Raw genomic sequence first — 21,834 nt, 5'->3', positions numbered from 1 at the left:
GCCATCTCTGAAACCGGAGCTGTTTCATCACTGCTTCTCTCAGTGGTCCCCAACTCCCTCCTCGAGACACAAACCCTGCCCCTGTACTGTGACTCTCCTGCCTGCCACAGCATCTCCAGAAATCACCACGAGCAGACCCAGTTACTCCTGGAGAAAGGAGTAATCTCTCCACCTAACCCACCATGCTTTTTCTTCCCTCCTCGTGACTTGCTCCTACTCAGTTTGCTTTTCTTTTCCGCCATCAGGCTCTGATGATGCCCTGGATCTGCCTCAGCACTCTGCCTTGTTCAGAACTTCCAGCTGAGTCTGTCTGAGAGGTGCTGGAGCTATAAACACAGCTGCCTGAAGCACAGGGAAGCTTCCAGACACTGGAGGAGGTGAATTGCCGCACAGGAAGATGGTAACTCTGCTTTCAGAACACTAAGATAGAGACAAGGTAGAAAAACGGCTAGACAAGGAAAAAGACAAGCCAAAATCATAGGCTGCTCATATAAGACACTAGTGAACACACAAATCTTTACAAAAGTGCAAGTAAAGCACAGTTTCCTTAACTGAATTCCTCCATGAATCACAGAGAGGAAAATAAAGTCCATCAGATGCTGAAATGTTAGACTTAGCTTTAAACAGTGCACTGTTCAGAGGAAGAGAATGCAATTTTTGTTTGGCTAACCCAGAGCTGCCTCTGTAGTAAGACAGATCCTCACCATTTTTCTCCACCTAGGGATTTTCCTCACAAAACAGGAAAGCAGCTTTTTACGCTCCTATTAAAACTTTCTGAGAGAGCCCATGGAATGGTTACTGGCATTCAAGTCTAAATAATGTAACAGACCTAAACCAAATAAGACTTAGTTAACAGATTCATTTCCACAAACTGTCCAAAATGTTTTGTAGTCAAAAGTCATCTGAGACCACACAAAATGTCCTGCAGGTTGCCCTTTTCCAGATGCAACTTTCACATTTCAGTTTGCATTCCTTCTCTGTGCACCAGACACAATGACCTCTGAGAGAATGCAAATATATAAAGATGAGCCACATTTGCACCAAAAGGGATAATTAAAGAGAGGAAGGAAATTAAACAAAGAAAAATACACTGCAAATTTCAGAAAATCTACCTAATAGTGGAGTAAGTGGATTGAGGGATAAATGGTCTCCCAAGAGATAAAACAGAAAGGCTATCTGCTTGGATTATTACTAAATGGAATGAACACTAGAAATTACATTGCAAGAAATAATTCTACACTGACAGGGGAATGGTCAAGATAATCTAATAGTACTTTTCATCTCTAACCCACAAAAACTACCCGAGAAAGTATAATGAACAACACTTTTTGATTTTCTCTCACTTTGACATTTGTCTATACTGAAATGTTGTTTTTTTTTTTTTTTTTTAATCTGGCCAGGAGCTGCTTATGATGTGATGTGAAGTTGGGTCCAGCCCGTAAGGAAGTGAAGGACAGTCCATCAAATATTTTGGGAGGAGCAAGCATTTACCATACTCAGGGTTTTTGACAGGTCTAATATTTCAGCAGGTTATGAGTGTTCTAGCAGGTGTGACTGTCCTAGTGGGGTGGCTCTATTTTCCTTCTTTGTGTTCACTACCTTGAAGGGATATTGGAGGGGGCTACAGAAGCCTTTGTTGCTTTGAGACAGCTGTTCTGATTGCTTGCCAATGCAGCACTGGTCTTCGAGAATCTGCTGATAAAGAAAATGTAGGACACTCACATTTGTGGGTTTTGTTTCTGTTTTTCAAGGGAGCATGCCCCTTGGGAAACAGTCTTATGATAGCAGGCCAGAGGAGTGACATACGTGTGAACATATGTCACTGCCCCCTGCGGTAACGTACATGCAAACATATGGTACTGCCCTCCTGGTGCATATTAGTTGTCAACAGACACAGGAAGGACCTTTCCCTGGTTATGTTTTTTATCATCCATATGGTTTTCTATTGCTCCTGATAGCAGATAAATTACAACTACTTCCAAAAACTCTGTCTAATAATAGTTTGTGTTTATTCCAAATATAGATGCTTACTCTTTCCCTTTGGTACTTCCACAGAATTCATTGAGAACCAAGCAATGTCTTTTCATTGCACTGCAGGACTCTGATGAATTAAAAACAGAGGAAGGAAAGGAGAGGAGGCAGCAAACACATGGCCAATGAGGTGAATAGTTGAAAGTGGACATGCAGCTTGACCCCTGTAACTTAGAAGAGGCTCAGCCTCACAGGAAAGAAAAGCCTCCCTTCCACACTGTGTACACACCGCTGTGGTGAACAGAGAAAAACAGAATAGTGACCCAAGATAAGGAGACAGTGTTTCCCTAAAGAATTTTACAAAATGACATATAAAAAGGTGAGTTACAAGATAACAAAATGGACTCAGTTAACATCTGGACTCCTTTCCCCCCCTCCCCCCCCCCCAAATGAGAAATTCATCTACTAGGCATCATTATAATGAAGACTCCACTGGCAAAAACACAGACCATCCCTAGATGATGCTGAGGTTTATATTTTCAAAGACTAGTTAGATGAACTGTGCAGATAAGGAGCAGGTAGCAGTGGTTCTGTATTTGTTTACTACCTTACTGTTTCTCCTCAAAGGCAATACCAAACCTGCAGCCAGTCAGTTCAATTGCTATAATAATCAATCCCTAAAATGGCCTAATAATCAAAGTGTACAAAATGAGTGTTTGTTTGAAAGCACTATTTTAAGTGACATCCCAAAGTCTGAGATGCAGGCAAACCATCCAGCTGTTCTGCCCCCATTAAGTCAACCTCCTCGTCTCTTCCATACCTCAACACACCAGTCACAACACAGGAGTGCAAGCAGCTTCCATTTGTTTGACGTCCATCCAACAACATACTGCTTGATTCTTCTGAGAAAGGAGAAGGTGACATATGTATTACACTAAAACAAGACGCAACAACGGTCTTCAAATGTAGGTCTTAGCATATTGGCATAGTTTGAGATCTGATCCCTCCTTCACTGTTTAACTGGCAGAAGAACACCTGACCTGTAAGAATGATTGCAGTGCAGACTGAATTTGGACAAGTCCAAAAGAACAAAGGCAATCGATCACACCACCTTACATAAAAAAGAAAAATGCTGTGAGCTTGTACTACTTCAATTCAGTTTAAATGATCTTGTAGCACTGAGAGAAGTCTTCCAACTTTCATGCCAATGAAATATATTTGAATAGCTTTATGCAAAAGCTTTCAGAATAGTTTTTGATGGAGTGTTCATAATATGACTGGCACCAAACAACTCACTCTAGTAAAGAACTCTGTGTGATCAGACTCATAACTTGGGTCCTTAGGATGATTTGGAAAGCACTTTAGTGGATCAAAACCTGTGTTATTAGTTCTAGCTGGATTTAGTACAATAATTAAGAATGGGTAAAAGTAAAGACTTGCACCCAATGGCAAATGCTACATGAATATAAAGATTTATCACTTTCAGTTGTGACTAAAATGATTTGGTGGAGTCATGCTCAGTGACCATTCCAAACTAACGACATTTTTAAAAGTCTAGGAATATTATATATAAAAAAAAAGGCAAACACTTAGGACACATTGATGGGATTGTCTTTTCTTTCATGTGGATTGAACTTTATGACAGGAAACAATGATAGGCTAACGTAAACAACTTATTTTGCCTACCTTTGTATTTCAATGCAGTAGTTCAATATAACCACATTTCTCTAAAGACTCGTATTCTATTATTGAAAGGTAATGGTGGGAACCAACTTAAGAACATGTAAAATGCAAGATTTTTTAATCAATGAGAAGCTATTAATTTAACCAAGCCTTCCTGTAATAATATTGAGACAGACTGTCTGCCTGTTTTTACATTATAGCTAGCTTTGCAATCTGTATGGAATCTAATGAGGTGCGTACTTTTTGTGAATTTATTTATTGAGAGTAGTCCTTATGAATTGTATGCTGCCAAAAACTTAGTATCTCTGCCTGAATTTTTGGGGGTTGTTTGCTTTCTGGAACAACAAAGTTACTATTTTAGTAAGAGCTATTGACTCATGGCACTACACATGGAACTCATTTAGCTGGTCTTCCCTAGGTCACATTAAGCTCAAACCTGATTAAGCTCAGACCTGATGTGACCCAATGCATCAGGGATCTGACTGACACTCATGTAAAACCACACTGATGCATCATTTGATAGGCTTATTCAAGTCACGCTGCACACATATGGCTCAGCAGCAGCATGATCCCTCAAGTCCGTAAATGACCAGAGTGATATTCCAAGCAGTTCTTGGCCCTATGTCTTTGGAGTTGACTAAAAACCCAAAGCAACAATTTGGGGTAGACAAATTAATACATTTTAAAGACTTATATAAACCAAATAGATCTTCTTAATCTAACAATACACCTTAGTTTAAGCATCTTTATCCCACGTTCATGATGCACCACTACTGACTTCAGCAGAATAGTCCGCAGCTGAAATCCAGAATAGAATTATGGTGTTTTGTCAACTGTGGCTTTGTTATGGTCAGATTTTATCAAAACTTGCCACTATTTTAGGGAACTTTTAAGTATACGTGTAGGAGAGAATATGTAGCTAAATATACTCAAATCACTGAAAAAACAAGCAGCTTTTTACTTGTTGATTCCTTTAACTTGGTTTTACAGCTATTTGATGTATTTTTTATTTGCACTAACTTTTTGTTGTAGTATCTGAATGTCTTCCATTGGGGCATTAAGTAATGTGACTAATGTCTGAAATATGCTACATGCTCTGGAAAAATTTTGCTTTGTGTATGGAAAAACAAAACAAATGTACTGCCATGTGGAAAAAATAGAATCAGTGATACATCCCTCACTGTTGAATACAGCTGGCGGGAAAACAAGTCTTCTGTTTTGTGAAAATGTCAAGGTTTTACAACTTGTGTTCATCCTGCATTAGAACAAAGCTAAAAAAAAAAAAATCCACGTTGTAGGTAAGACGGTTTTGCGCATTCCCTTGGAAGTGGGAGACACAGATGAAATGCTGCTCATTGCATGGGAGGTTGGACAAGATGACCTTTAAATGTCCCTTCCAACACAAACCATTATATGGCTCCATGATTATGTTAAAATTCTGTGTATTAGCTACCAAAGCCACTAGAGTTTTTGCTGTGGTTGATACAAGTGTCATCCTATAATTTTGCTGCTGCTTAAGTTCTAGTCTGAGAAATGGGCTCTGGGAAAGCATGGTGGAATTAGTACGACCTGTCCCAGGATTCAATTGCTCCAGAGGAGCTCACCTCCCATCCCACATGGCAGCAACACAAACGGAAAAAGGAAAGAACTCAGGCCTCAATATATATTTAGAAAGGTCATATGTTATACAGTATAAAGATGGATCACATGTTAAATATCTGAATATATTTACTGATTAGTAGGGGAACCTCGTTTTGATAGTTGTCTAATGTAACTTTTATCCTATGCATCAGCTAGCTAAGTGAGACATAGTATAGAAGAACTACAGTATGATGTTTAAATTTTCTGATGAAAATTTTATCTATAAAGCAGTTCCCAGTCTTGGAACATTTTCATTTCTGCCTGACAGAAATAAAAAAGAAAACTGAGTTTCTAGTGAAAAATAAATTGCTCCTAAAAACATTCTGCTATTCCACATCAACAGTGGAGCTAATGTTAAGATGAAATTATCTGAAAGTTGAAAGAATAGTTAAGGATGGGCATTACTTGTAATCAAAGGAAAAAATACATGAAAGTCAAAGACAGTTTTATTGACATCTTTTGGGCCAGAAGTATACATTTTGATTTGAAAGGGACAGCCTGGCTGTTTGAAGTTTATGCTTTTAAAGACTGATTAATCAGGACCCAGGTAGACCATTTAATCTCTCTCTAATCACAGAGGTAAAATATTTTTAAAAGTCCGAATAAGCTGATCTATATTCTGTTACCTGTAATTATATATACTCATTATTTGCAATCAATTTTAAGTTAAGCATGGGGGAATAAATCTGTTAGTGATTTTCAGTCTGTAACTGGTGAAATTTTGAGTTCTCTGAATGTCTTGTAAAGGTCATAGGATCATAGAACAGTTTGGGTTGGAAGGGACCTTCAAAGGTCATCTAGTCCACCCCCCCTGCAATGAGCAGGGACATCTTCAACTAGATCAGGTTGCTCAGAGCCCCGTCCAGCCTGGCCTGGGATGTCTCTAGGGATGGGGCACCTACCACCTCTCTGGGCAACCTGTTCTAGTGTTTCACCACCCTCATTTTAAAATCTTTCTTCCTTTTATCTAGTATGAATCTACCCTCTTTCAGTTTAAAACCATTACGCCTTGTCCTATCACATCGGGCCCTGCTAAAAAGTTTGTCATTATCTTTCTTATAGGCCCCCTTTAAGTACTGAAAGGCTGCTATATGGTGTCCCTGGAGCCTTTTCTTCTCCAGGCTAAACAATCCCAACTCTCTCAGCCTGTCCTCATAGGAGAGGTGCTCTAGCCCTCTGATCATTTTTGTGGCCCTCTGAACCTGCTCCAACAGGTCCATGTATTTCCCGTGATAAGGACTCTAGAGCTGGATGCACTACTGCAGGTGGTGCACTTGATCCCACTGTCTATGTCATTGATGAAGATATTAAACAGTACTGGTCCCAGTACGTACCCCTGAGGGACACCACTCATCACTGATCTCTATCTGGACACTGAGCTGTTGACCAGCACTGTCTGGGTGCAACTATCCAGCCAGTTCCTCATCCACTGAACAGTCCACCCATCAAATCTATACCTCTCCGGTTTAGAGAGGATGATGTTGTGGGAGACCGCGTCAAAGCCTTATAGAAGTCCGGATAGATGACATCCGACTTTAAATCTGCATACTAACTCTTGCAAATTAAAATGTATATATGATCTGAATCTAATTCAGTGGTCTATTTTTTATTACGAACTATTATTTTCAAATGCTTCTAAGAGAACATAAATACTTATCTTCAGATAATTTATTAATCAAAACATTTTACAATTGGGCATAGTACAAATACTTTTACTGTATCCTTTTAGTTAAAATGAAAACAAAAAGAACCTTATATACCAAGACTTCAATAATCGCAATAGAAATAAATACCAAGTAACGATACAGAAAACATAACCTAAAATAGTGTTTCATAGGGAAAGGAGACCTAAGGTGACTGGATATGGGTATATACCCACCGGCTAATAGTGCATGACAAATGAAACATATTTAAGTAGCCTAATTTTCTTTCTGATTTAATAGGATTCAATAAATGGAAACTGTATGGCCAGAATAATGAAAAGAGCACAAAATTTATCTCATTCTGTTGCGTCCTCTCTGTGTTCTTTTGTCCTTTGATTGCACTGGTGGATAATATTATTTTGTTCCCAAGGAAATATGTCCCTTTGATTAGGTTGCACATATTCTCTCATTTGTCACTGTTCTATCAAGCTATGCCATGTAACAGCAGGAACCCTTGATTATTTAATTGCTTGTAAGAACTCATTAAATCTTACTATCAATCATTGGACATATGGCAAATATCACCCAATGGCATGAGAGGTTTTAACAGTGATCTGTCACTGGGGCATACCCTTTCCTTAGTAGCACGGGCCCTTTGTTTAGTTCTCCGATCATAATAATTTTTAATTAATATTGATTTGCAAAAGAGTGTTCATGGAGTGGCCTTAATCTATGGGCACAAGGATAACCTCCTAACAGGAACATTTGTAATTCATATAAATACCCAGGAACCCCATCTAAGAGAGTTTAACCTTTTTTACAGTGTTTTGTAGATGGTGTTAGTCTGCTGATAATCTAATTCAGCCTTCGAAGTGAATATGGCTCATTAGAAAAATATATAAAAAGAAGTCACACAGTAGGCTTTACATCAATACCTTGATGCGATCCTACGAAGCATCTGAGATAATATGAAGAAAAAAAGATATTTTTCAAAATATAGAATATTATCTATAGCTAACAGAGGTAGCTGCCTATACAGCTACTTATTTTGTCTATAAAAAAAGCAAGTCAAGGAACTGGAAGGAAATCACACCAAATATTTTTTAATTTCATCACAGATCCTAAAGGTTTAGGAATTACATATACACAGATGAATGAACCTAAAATCTTTAAAAGATCTGACTACTGCAAAAATCCTACCCTTGATATGTGGAGTCTAACATGAGCAAAATTTGGACTCTGCATTCTTTGAAATCAGAACTTTAGCTATAGCTAATTTTACCTGAGGAGGTTCAAAATGAGCAATGCTCTAAAGACAAATAAACTTTCAAAGGTGAAAGTTTACAGCAGTTGCCAATGGACCTACTCCATACTTGCAAACATAAAAGAGCTACATCTGCTCTCTTCTTGTGATATCAAATCTTTTATTCTACCCGACTCATAACCTTTTACTATCTTTTGTTCATTAGTATTACTAGGAAGTGACAAGAAAAAAAAAACACAAAACACAATCACAAAACACTTATTTAATGAATATATTCAGTAAAACACTTCCATCTTTCTTATTGGTTATATATTGTTGTTTGTAGAGAAACCCATAAGGTCTAAGCTAGTACTTTGTAATAACTGTGTAAAACCTTTTTTTCTTTTGACAATTGTGTGTGGAAAACATAACAATATATGATGAACCGAGAAAAGCAGAAACTGGAAGAATTCCTGCTCTGAGTCGGACTTCTACTCATATATGCTGCCTGTGACATATTATGCTCTTTATTTGATCGGTGGCTCTGTATCTTTTTGACATATAGGTTTTACCATAGCAACAGTTTAGGTTTGGGAAGGGTGGGTTAAAATCTAAAATGATACTTGTAGGTTAGTGGAACAAATTTTTGGATGTGGATCACAGCTGGTGTCAGTTTGGTTTGTGGTTTTGGTTCAGTGGATGACCTCTAAAACTGAAGTGGAGATTTGAGTATCCATAAATAGTAAAGAGCCACAGACACTTTGCTTTAAAATAGAGTGGAAGGGAAGTTGTGAGAAGCAAGAAAGAGCGGCAGGACCTAATTAACTGACATACATATTTGCTTTTAGGTATGGAAATGATAAAGAAAAGATACAGAAAAGGAAAACGGATTTGGGGAAATTTTTTTGTGTGTGTGGTGGTATTTCTGGATACATTTTCTTGTTTTATGAACTACTGTCTCTGTGCTTCTGTGTATTAATCCCTGTTCTGTTAATAGCAGTATCGTACCAGCCACATATCCATAATTTTTCTTAATGTATGTTGTTTAAAGAGTATATCATAGTTTTTGTAATAAAAAATAGGTTTACATTTTCATGAGGACTTTGAACATAAGATTCCCACACATTTTCAAACAACTAGATTGATTAAAAAATACATAATATATATTTTAAATCTTGATTTTTTAATGTTTGATACTCTTCCAAAGAGGATTCATCTGTGTCTGAATAAATGTCTGCATCTATACAGTCTGAGGACAGATTATTCAGGTGTTCTGTATTCTCTAATAAAGCAAACTCTAAGCCATTCTTGTGGAGGCAGAACTCAGTCCCATAACAAGGGAAGAAACCTTCATGACAGATATTCAGCTGCATCTAATATGTGCTTAACATCATTACAGCAGTATATGGGATGTAAGAGAGTCATGTACCTTTCCTGGAAAGCGCCATACGACTGTCTTAAGATTCCTCTAAGCAGTGCTACCTATGAAAAACTGTTCCAAGCAGCAAACCAGATATCACGGCTCATGAGAGAGTTGTTTGGGAAATGTTTCGATTACTTTATTCAATTTAATTACTGTTTTGTGTTGTAGTTTACATAAATACCTTGACAAAATATTACAGATAGACAAATCACAAATTGTAGAGATTTATAAGCATTTCATTATTAATGTTGGTCTTGCTTCTTCCCAGTTTTCCATGTTGTGACATGGCTGATACCTTTATTGTGCTTTTTACTCCCCTTTCACTAAAATTTAATAACTGTCTAATATAAGATGATAAAGAAATTCAGGTATTCTATTTGAAACTCTGAGCATATTTGGACTATTTGACATTTTTTCTCAGAATTCAGAGGAACTAGGAATTTCCAGTGTGTCTCCCAAACCTATGCCTTTATACCCTTGCTACACTTTCTACAGGGTTGTTTTAGCTAAGTGCATGTTCTGAATGTCAAGGACCAGCAAATGAAACACTGTCTGATATTACATATTGTCACAGAAACAGTAATGAATGAACTTTAAGTAAAAAAAAAAAAAAACCACAAACCAGCACTACGGGTCTCAGGTCTGGACTTGTAATCTCAAAATACTTATTATCTCTCAACATAATTATTGTATTGTATAAGTATTGTATAGAAATTAGTCCATCTGATGTAACACTTCTGTGTAAGATAATGGAAAAGATCTCCTTTGCCAACTAAGTTGAAATTATGCAAGGAAAGTACTCTATTCAGAGCAACTGGAAACACCTTGCTTTCCCAAGAAACTGTTTTAACTGAAGGACCTCATAAACTTAGTCTATTACCAAGAACTATAATATGTTACAGTAACTTCATTACTTCCAAGGTAGGCTTGAATCAAGCATGTCATCTCAGGAATAATGAATGATGCTTTAGGGTAACAGACAGCGTTATTATTTTTCTCCATAGTGATATTTTTGTGTAAGTGTACCAAAGACACTGTGAGATTATGCCACAAAGTACAGAAAGTCTTCCAGGAAGCAAATGAATAAGCTTTGCTGTATGAGCGTAGAATAAAACCCATTAAAATCCATTAAAGGAACCCAAACTGTAGACAGAAGGTAAAGGAGAATTGATTTGTTATAGCCGTAAAGGCAATAGAATGTCCATTTATTAATTAAAAGTACATTTTATGTATTGTGATGTGATAAATAGTTTGGCTGTTTAGGTTAATTCCCTCAGAAATGCACCTAAGGCTATTAACATTGATAAATTATGCACTAGTAATTTTAAATTTCTGATAGACAGTCTTCACAAGTATGCTCCACTTTATCTTCAGTTTTAAGCAGCAGTTTTGTCTAATCATATTCTAGATTTAACTACTGCCACTAAAAGCTTCTTAACTAGAAAAAACCCACAACTTTCACAAAATTTTACCTCTGTTCTCTTTTCTTTTTTTCCTGTCAGATACATATATATATGAAACACAGAGTTTCTTGTTTCGAAGGACTCAGTTGAAAAGAAATACTTTTAACTATATACTCTATTGACTTTATATTCCCTTTAACTTGGGAGTGTTAACCCAAGTAACCCCTGTGTAAATGTTTAAAACATGACAATGACATTTTTAGATATAAATAAATACAAAGAGAATATTGAAGGTATATGCCCATAAATAAAATCTACTTATTCAGACACATCAAAGTCCTGGGAAAATATATTGTCTGTTTCTTATCACCTATAGGTGAAAAATACAAAATAGTTTCGATATAAGCCCTGTGTCTTTGAATATGTAATAAGTTTATATATTTTGTATACGTATCCGTATTCTGATTTAGACATAACTCTCTATATTCTATGTATTCTGAGTATTTAGCACTGAGCTTATTTTTGAAAATCAGGCATCTATGTAATACCAGTTTAAAAAATTCAACTTCATATATTTGGCATTTTTTGTACATTTGAACGTGTGATCATGTGTATATCTGAATGAGTGCATGTGCTTCTGTATGTGTGTGTATTCCGAAAAATAGCTTTTTTGTCACCCTCCAATAGTGGTGATGGAGGGAGACAAATACCTTTCTCCCACCATAATTTCTAAAGGCATTTAAAGGGTTCATTGTTTCAAACCAAAGAGCTATTCAAAATAAGTTCCAATAAAATGCAATCCATCACAATTTTACATGAGCAGAAGCTTTCAGCTCGTGCATATTTTTTTAAGAAGGCAATTTAAAACTTATAAACACAAATCACATCTTTGGGTTTTAACCACAAAACATTTACACAGCACTGACCTACCACCTATAGTGTCTTAACGTACAGCCAAGAAGTAGAGCACTCCACCTCCAACAGCAGGCAGAAACAAGAAGTCAGGATCTGGAGACAGCATTTTCTTTTAGGGTACTGAGGCATCAATTCAGGAATTCTCAGAAGACTGGGAGAGGAAAGGACATTTGTTTCCCCGTGTTTATATCCTTTATAAAAGTGTTTATCAGACATAGTTAAAAGAGTTATTGTCATCACAGATATATCTGAAACAGGTTTCTATATCCAGGAAGGTCTCTGGGGCCATAATGACCCTTTTTTTTCCTCCCATGGATTGTGAATTAATATATATATTGACCAGATGCAAAATTGCTATAATATCACAGCATTTCTGATGGCTAGCTGATTTGGCCTTGTCCGTAAAAAACAAAACCAACCAAACAAAAAACCTTAATGCATAAAGGTGAATTACTCATAGAAAAAAATGTAGTGAAATATTATTCACTCAATTTTACTGGAGGAGAACTGAAGCATAGAGATGCTTGTTTGCTATTGCTATTGTTTGCCCAAGGTTTTAATGGTTTAAGTGACCTACTCAAGAGAGTCTGGATCAACCATTTTTGTGGGCTAGTCTGTCTTAATGTGCAAACATTACTCTTTTTTTTCTTTTTTTTTTTTTTTAGCATTTCCTATTCTAGGAATCTTGAAAGAACAGCAAAGATTCATCTTGCTAGGGAACTGGTATTCCAGTTCCTGAATCATAGGATAATGGACTGGATCTCTGTAAGTTATCTGGTCCAATCCCCAGTCTAAATCAAAGCTAATTTGAATCACAGAATGTTAGGGATTGGAAGGGACCTCAAAAGATCATCTAGTCCAATCCCCCCACCGGAGCAGGAACACCCAGATGAGGTTACACAGGAAGGCGTCCAGGCGGGTTTTGAATGTCTCCAGAGAAGAAGACTTCACAACCTCCCTGAGCAGCCTGTTCCAGTGTTCCGTCACCCTGACTGAGAAGAAGTTTCTTCTCAAATTTAAGTGGAACCTCTTGTGTTCCAGCTTGAACCCATTACCCCTTGTCCTGTCATTGGTTGTCACCGAGAAGAGCCTGGCTCCATCCTCGTGACACTCACCCTTTACATATTTATAAACATTGATGAGGTCACCCCTCAGTCTCCTCTTCTCCAAGCTAAAGAGACTCAGCTCCCTCAGCCTTTCCTCATATGGGAGATGCTCCACATCTTTGAGGCTCTAATTAGGGCATAGTCCAGTCAAGTTTTGAAAGCCCCATGTGAAGTCCACAGCCTTTCTTGACAGCCTGTTCAGCACTTAACCATTCTCATTGTGAATAATTTTTTCCTTAAGTTCACTTGCAAGGTCTCATGCTGCAACTTTTTATCATTGCCCTTTGTTATTTCATTGTGAATCTCTGAGAAGAGACCACCTCTACTTCTTCATAACCACCCGTTACGTACATAAAGACAGAAAACACATCACCTTTTAGCCTTCTTTTTGCCTGCCTAAGTAAATACATTCCTTGAGGATGTCGTGTGCTCCAGCCCCTGACTATCTCGGTAGCCCTTCTCTGGCTTTGTTCCAGTTTGTTGGTACCTCACTGGTAATGGGGAGCCCAATGAAGACCACTCCTGATGTGAGTGCACACGCAAGCTCTCAGAGGGAATAAACACTTCCCATGACCTACTGGCTCTGCTCTTGGTAATGTAGCCCAGTATGGACTTCTTGTTGTGCACACTGTTGACCCATGTTCAACTTGATGTCCACCAGGATCCCAGTGTCCTTCCCTGCAGAGCCAGCAGCTTTCCAGTCAGTTTGCCCCCAACTCTCCTAGATGCAAAACCAGTACTTCTCCCTGAAAATAAAGTAGCTAAGGGCTATGCGAGATAGAATTAGCTCTATTTTAGGAGAAAGAAGGTATTCAGTACCATCTCAACATGATAGTTGAGACTGACAGTCTGACAATTACTAAACATCCTGTATTTCCCATTAAGGTTAAGGGAACTTTCAGGTCTCAACCATTTTAGATCTTAAAAAGAAATAACAGAAAAAGGTTTATAGAAAACAAAAATAACTTTGTAATAGAACAGAGGTTAAATTTGTAGTCGAAGTAATGTATAGCGATGCATTCTTTAGGTGTGACATCGTTTTATTCCAAACAATTACAAATCAGCAAATTACAAATTACAAATTACTGCTACCTATAATTTGATTCTGTTACCACGTCCCTGGGATTTATAGCTCCCCCACTGGATCTTTACCCCTTTCCTACCATTGAATTGTTATCCCCTCTCACTTTTTTTTTTTTTTTGGTCATTTTGGGTCCGTGAACTTTTGGCACTCTTAAATGGCTGCATATTGATTCTGGAACTAATTGCTGTTACTGGCTTGTTTGCACAATTGAATCATGGTCCCAAATGAATATTCCGTGTTATAAAATACTTTCCAGTGTATTAAGGAGCCAACCAAAAAATTAATGAGAATAGTTATTCTAAAATTTTTTCTCATTTGATGTTAGCAAATTGTTTCAAAAATTCACGTTACTTTTCTGTGTACAAGAAGGAGTCTGGTGCCAGTTGGAGTGTTTTTAAAGCACATAAAACTCTAATCTTACTTAATCTAATTTGCATTTTAAAATGTTTGTGGTTCCAATTCAATCCTTGCTGATCCTGCCATGGAAATGTGGGAAGACATCATTTAAAATAATAATTCTTTCCTCTTTCAGACAGCCAAGCTAGAAGAACAAGTTCAGACAGAGTATGTTGGGAGAAGAAGGAAAACAGGCCTGAATTCACTCATTTTTTTTGCTAAAGTAGAGCCACATACTTAATCAGTATATTCACAGTGGAGGTTTTGGAACAGCACAGATGGCCTGATAAATAAAGGAAATAAAGTAGTGAGAGAAAATCAAGCTCCTTCCATGTTAGTAGAACATAGCTGTGGAGGGAGGAGATGAAGAGACAGAGCAATTACTGCTGGAAGAGAGACTTGTTGCCATGGGAGCAGAGATAAGATAGCTGGTACCCTGGAGGCAGCGACTGGGGGACAAAAACAAAAAAGAGAGGGATAAGAACTTGGACAGACTCTCCTCCCAGTGTTTTGGGAAGCCCAAGCTGCCTGATTCCCAACGTATGTAATCACGTAATCACATTTATGAGGGGGCCAAGGCCAGAAATGCAAAACATTGCAAGAGGAATAGTAAGAACCTGTTACAGATTTTTTTTTTCTGATGAATTTGGGATTTATAGTTCTCTCTTCCCTTTCACTCATTTAAAAATATACATAGTATGTTAAATGCAAGGCGAACATCCATGCTCACAGGTTAGTATCTTGTGGATCACTAAGGAAAATTGGCATTTGTCCATGACAACGGAGGATCCACAGTTTCTTCTCCTAGTAAGTCATAGATTGGCTCATAGGAGTGCAGTGACAATTCTTATACTATGAGGGTTTGACTTGGGCAGTACTATAATTTTTTAAAACGTTGATAAATACTTCTACTGATTCTTTTCTGTCAAAAATACAAAAAAACCCAAAACCCCCACAATTCAAGTAATATCCTGATGTCATGGGACATAATCATGGTTCAACACTGATAAAATTTGCTCTAGGATTTAACCATGGCGTGGTTTTTTGTTTGTTTTTTTTGTTTGGTTTTTGTTTGTTTTGTTGTTTTGGTTTTGGTGTTTTGTGTGTGTGTGGGGGTTGGTTGTTTTTTGTTTTTGTTTTTTTAAAGTTTTAAAGTAAGTTACTCTAAATAAGGATGTCATTTCCTTTATAAGAATCATGTATTGCAGTTTCCCATTATCCCAAATGGCATGCATTTTAAATAGAGAAGATCAGCAAAGGAACTTTTCTCATCCCCATTTTCCAGGTAAGGAATACAGGCACAGAGGGTGCTAATGGTTTAATTTTGAACTATAGATAAACATAAAACTTTGGACCTTCTGTCCCATGATTTATCTGCAAGATCTTGCTCTCTTTCTTCCCCACAAGTCTGTCTTGCACTCATTTTCTTTCAATTGTACAGTATGATCTGATTGTTCAAAATCTGTGACCAAAACCCATGCTCTGTAACCTTTTTTGAAAGTGTATATTAATAAACACAAGCAGGACTTGTCAGTTCAGCAAAAAAAAAAAAAGCCTCCTGTTATATGCAAAGTACATCTTTAATGATGTTTAAAAAGGAGCTAAACATCTCTACGGGAATTCTTAAAACACTTATCTCTTAGGCCTGTATTTAGTTTTGCGAGTCTTTGTTGTTTAACAAGCTGGAGAAATGGGTCATCTAATGTTATATTAATCACTAAATTAATATTTTAATTTTATTTTCTTTATAGTTGAGATGCTTGCGGCATCTCCAGTGCTTTCTCTCTCCATACACTGATGTTAAGCAGTATCATTATCATATTGTACCTTGGGGTTGTGAGATAACAGGGTCCAGTGATAGCTCTATTCTTAGGAGAGTGGGAGGTTTATGATGACACTTATACATTTTAAATGACACACGAAGGCTCTCATGTACTGAAATGTCTTACAGCTGAGTCATACGCTTTTCTACATTGGGTTTTTCTGTTTAAATACTTGGAATCACAACTTTCAGGTCCAAGTAGGTGATACATTTTGCCAGTCTTTTAATATGATCTTCACAGTCTGCTGCAGTAAAAATCTCAGTTTTTCATGAACAGTCCTATTTTGAAGTCTTAGGATTAGTTGCAAGAGATATGACTACCAATAGATGAAAATGAGAGAAAAGGAAAATTAATTTTTGAAGGTTAAGTTTTAGTTTTCAAATAGTCTGTAAATCAAATGCAGAATAGACACAAACTTTTATTTAGTATTACGAGCTCTAATTACCTTTTTGAAATCTGCTTGGAAAAATCAGAATTTGTGATTAGATCAGGCCAGACTGTCCCTGGCCCTTGCATGACTACACAACAGCTGACAAAGAAAGCTTTCTCCTGTTTGCTCTCTTATGCATGACCTTATAACAGGCCAAAATAGTGCTCAGACGGAAATGGTTCACAGGTCACTGTTAGGTGAATACAAACGAAGAAACAGCCTTTGTTCCTTTTACCTCCTTAGACAGTCACAATCTGACCTTCTTATCTTCTCCCTTCCCTCCAGAATCCATAATTGAGGATATTTACTGCATCAAAAAGCCCATGCTCAGTACAGGCCCCCTCCCCCTGTTACAAATACACAAATTGCACGTACTAGTGAATGTTCGCTCTGGTCCGATGGTAAGTTACATGTCTGAGTTAAAATATATGCTTGGTGATACCCTCACACACCAAGGTCAAAGCAAATCACATTCACACATTCCATATCACAGCTGGTTTACTGGCCATACTTCAGCACATACACCATAAACATATACGACTGTAAACCAGCCAATACTTTATTGTTTCTTGAGCTTCACTGGCTTTGTAACATAGTAATTCACAAAAATGCATCCAAATGCAGGTTCCACATGCTCACAATTATGCAAGTGCAAAACTGGCGCAGCAGGAATGTAGATATGGTGACATTTTCCTTCTCTCCTGCCCCACCCCATTTTTAAAAATGTTATTTTTTCAAATAATTTAAGGCCTGGGATGTGAAATGTCATTTTAAATATCGCATAGCATGGGATTCTAGGTTCAGGGACCGAAAGACATCTGCGAACACTTACATGCAGTCAGAAGCTTTTTTCGTATATCCAGGTAGTGGTATCAGCTTTTCCAAAGAGAAGTCCACTTAGATTTTGTCAGTCTGAGGGGGAGAAATGATGTGTGGGCCATTGGCTGGATGACTGCACCAAAATATTGTGAAATTAAAATGAATGAAAGAATCGAAATGAATGTGCTTGTTATCTTAACACAATGACGAGAGTTAGTAGGTAATCTTACAAGATGTATGAAAAAATCTGAGATGGTTCATTGAAAATTTGTGTGAATATTCGCATTCATTTTGATTGGTACTAGCTTCCTGAGGGAAGCAATGTATTTCACCCATTTTTTTGCCAAAGTTTATTTATCAGGTAACAAACCTCTGAATGTGCTTTAAACTAGGATGAACTTCTGAGCCAAATTCAATGTCAAAATCCTTTTGAATTCAAGAGTAGGTTTACCCCAGTTTTAATATGGAGGATTTTTAGACAAGTATGAAACTTGAGAGGTGTTTGGCTTTATTGTGAACATTTCTCACATCTCTAGCCATCATGCTGTTGTGGTCACCACTTGCTAGTACCAACAGAATGAGCTCGTGCTGTTGGTTATTCCTCACTGAAAGCTGTGGGTACAGGTTTGACTGCCTATATGATTCTGAAGTCACATCTTCTGGAGTCTTTGCCTGCAACAAGTAATGTCTGTCTTCAAAAACAGTCTCACCAGCTCTAGAAGGAGCAAACCAAGGGACTACAGAAACAGGGACACCAGAAGGTGTCTTAAAAAGATGGGTGCTCCAGAGATGAACATACATTTTAAAAAAAAAAAAAATAGAGTCTGCTTAAACTAAACCAAATAACCAAATAACCTAAGGGGCAAAAACAAGTCAGGAAGAAGTTGCTTTCTTTAGCTACTTAAAAAACAGTTTGAAATTCCAATTCTTCTGTCCGAAAAGCCCAAGAACTTTTTTTCCTCCTATTGATTATCAGTCCACTTCAGTTGAAAGAGTACTGACTAAGATCAAAATCTCTTCGAAAAGATAACTTTAGACCTGATGAAGTACCAGCACCACTGCACTATGCTATCAGATGGGTATTTTTGGAAAATGAAAGTAAATCAATATTAATAATATAAACCAGAAATTGATTGATTTTGCCATTAGAAAATGTAATGGTGAAAAAGCCCATATCTAATGATTTTTTTTAAAGTCTGTAAGTAACATATTAATTAAACTCGATACATGAAAATATTTGAAGACATTTGTAAGACTTACTTGGGTCAACCAATTTTTAAAAGCAAAAGTTCTACCATTAATAAATTGGAGAAGGATCATAACCATTAAGCAATAAGGATGAAAGTCACACGAAAGGATGATTATGAGAAATTTGAAAAAAGAATTTACAGTCTCCATCATTCTCTGTCTCTTACAGTCTAATAAGTTAACTTGTACTGACTGGCAAGAGAGGCGATAAAAACTGATAATTCTTTAAATGACACTAATTCCAGGATGTATGCAAAGCCTCACCAATGCCTTAGCATCTATCAAGGACATATTAAATAACTCAAGATAGTGGATTAATATTATGTAACCATCTTCAGAAATTCTAAACCATCCATTCCAACATCCTTACTAGCATTGATTGTGAACCATTGAATCAGTACTTTATGTTCATTTCCTTTCATTTGCTTTATTTTACACTGGGGAATATTTGCATTTGTACTGCATTCCTGCTTCAAGTCAAACACTTGAAAATTCATACCTGCCTTAATGCAATAGCAACTTTGGTAGCCTGTTATTGTCTTTGACAACTATGTCTGTCCCTTCCTCCAGCCGACAGGAGAGAACTGGAAAAAAAAAAAAAGGAAAAAAAAAGAGGAAAAAAAGAACTAAAAAGTAAATGATCCGATAAGAAAAAACAGTATAGAAATAGCTAATTGGGAGATCTGGAAATTGTCAGCTAATGTATGTCAATGAAGTTCTAGCCATTATTTCCCCAAAAAAGTTAACAAAAGCAACCACCAATGAAACGAGGATTTAGAAAGCACATTACAGCAATCAGTAAATCATTTTGAAAAAGAATCAAAATCACTACACAGAACTGAAAACCACTAAGTCAATCCTTATTGTCAAGCCTAATGTGATCCAATGTACTGCAGTGAGGGAATGGGAAGGAAGTGTCTACACCACATGTTGAATTAAAGGGAATCAACCAGCCATTTACTTTCATTTATTTAGTAACCTTCATGATGAGATCATCAAATATATTGTCTCCTCAGAAGTCATAGGAGGCTACTACCTTGCTTGCTTTCTTCTAGCCCACCCCTTCCAGTCTGATTTTTCTGTCAGACTATTCGATCTGTTAAGTGCATGGGGTATTTTTTAGTGGGAGGGTTGTTTTTGCTCTGTACAAGGAGAAAAAGATACGAAGATTATATTCTAGCAGATTAATTTTAAGTCATTGTGAAGGATACATTAATGGACCTATGAAGATTACAGTATCATGTTTGTTAAAATCAGTGCTCACAACAGCCTATGTTAACTGAGACCAATAGGAAATAGTTTTACTGTGAGGGGCAAATAAAATGAAAGTTTCCTGTTCTGTAGAATTGAAATCAAACACAAAAAACATGGATTGTACCACCTTACCTATAAATCTAGAGATCACTGTGTTAAACAGAGAGGACTTCTCTTGTCCCTTTGTTTGGCAGATGAATCATCTGCCTCTGAAGTGATTTGTTGTGGAACATGCGTCAGATGAACAGTGTCCGCTTTTCTGCTATCCCAGTTCTACAGTGGGAACCTGAAGCAACAGCCTTAGATAGCCTACAGCCCTCACTGTGGATATTTATTACGTAGAAACCTAAAGGAAGGTGAAATGAGTCTCACAACGGCTAAGAATTCTGTTCCCAAAGGCAATTAATATAACTGAAAATCAATGGAACACAGGGATCTGAATGACTTGACAGCTCACGGCAATTCAGGATCACTTATCCATGCTACCTACCAATGACCTGGTAAAACTTACCTGATAGTTTGCAAGAGCATTCAGAAATACTTTGGTCACTGTAGTCCCCCTACTACAGTTCTCTGGGTAACCTCGTCTCATTCTGGCTAGTTCAGAATTAATCTAAGTGTCATTACAGGGCTTGTATTGAGTCATATTTACATGTTCCAGCTGCTCATGCTATTTTGAAGGAACAAAGGAAGTGCTTTTAGCTTTGGAGTTTCCTTCATCTCCTTCAAATCTGCAGGAGTTCTTGTGTATTCAAACACGTGGCAATTTTTCCCAACTGTGGCAGTTCGTCCAGTAAGATACTACCCCACTTAGCAAATCTTGACTCAATTATGTCAGAACATTGTGGCAGGAAGGTCACTGCTTCAGGAGTGCTTCCCTGCTTTGGTATGTACACGGTGTAGAATTATATTTGCACTTCATGTTACCTCTAATACTCGTACTCCCACATAATTTAAGATGCTCTGTTTATTGAAATATGAAAGAGGCATCACATAGAAGGGATTTTTATTGAAGAATAGTGGTTAAATTATGTTTTGTTTCATATGGGTGAACTATTTGTATTTGTCCTGTTCCCTACCTGCTTCCATGATAACACCAACAACACCTCAAAGTTAAAAAGAAATAAAACCAAAAATAATTTTAAAAGTTAGAAATGCACCATTGTTGAAACCCAAACTATTTGTAAAGGAAGGAAGCCACAGGTTAAGTTCTTTATTACCCCATGGAACCATGTCAGAGACATTTTTCTCTCTTAAACAGCTTCTGCACAATTCCTTGTAGTTTTCACCTGGTTGTGGTGCTGATTATATATCTCAGCAGAGTTGAATTTTGGAAAAGAAACTGTTCATAGAAATTCCAATCTTTTATCAAACAAGGTCATTTTTTTTTTAAAGTAGAAAACTTTCAGTTAGTGCTAGCTAAATCATTCATGATGCATAAATTATCTAAACCAGTATATTACTTTATTCTGTTCCAGATTGTCTGGTAAAGAATTTGAGCTCCTATGAATTTATTCATTGTTTTCATAAGATCTGTGAACAGTTTATGTACTGAACTTCAGTACATAGGATGATTTGCTGACAGTTTACTTTGAATATTCACAATTTGTAGAGCATAACTGCTAAGTAAATAATTTGTTTTTGTTTCTGCTTTCTAAGTAGATGAGTATTTTTTAAATGTGAAAATAACAAATAATTCTTAGCCAGTAACAAATTAAAGTATGAATACTCTTTAGGTAATTTTTTATTTCC

This window comes from Caloenas nicobarica, chromosome 2 (genome assembly GCF_036013445.1).
Source record: "Caloenas nicobarica isolate bCalNic1 chromosome 2, bCalNic1.hap1, whole genome shotgun sequence".
Taxonomy (NCBI): Eukaryota; Metazoa; Chordata; class Aves; order Columbiformes; family Columbidae; genus Caloenas; species Caloenas nicobarica.
Note: the sequence above shows the minus strand (reverse complement) of the source record.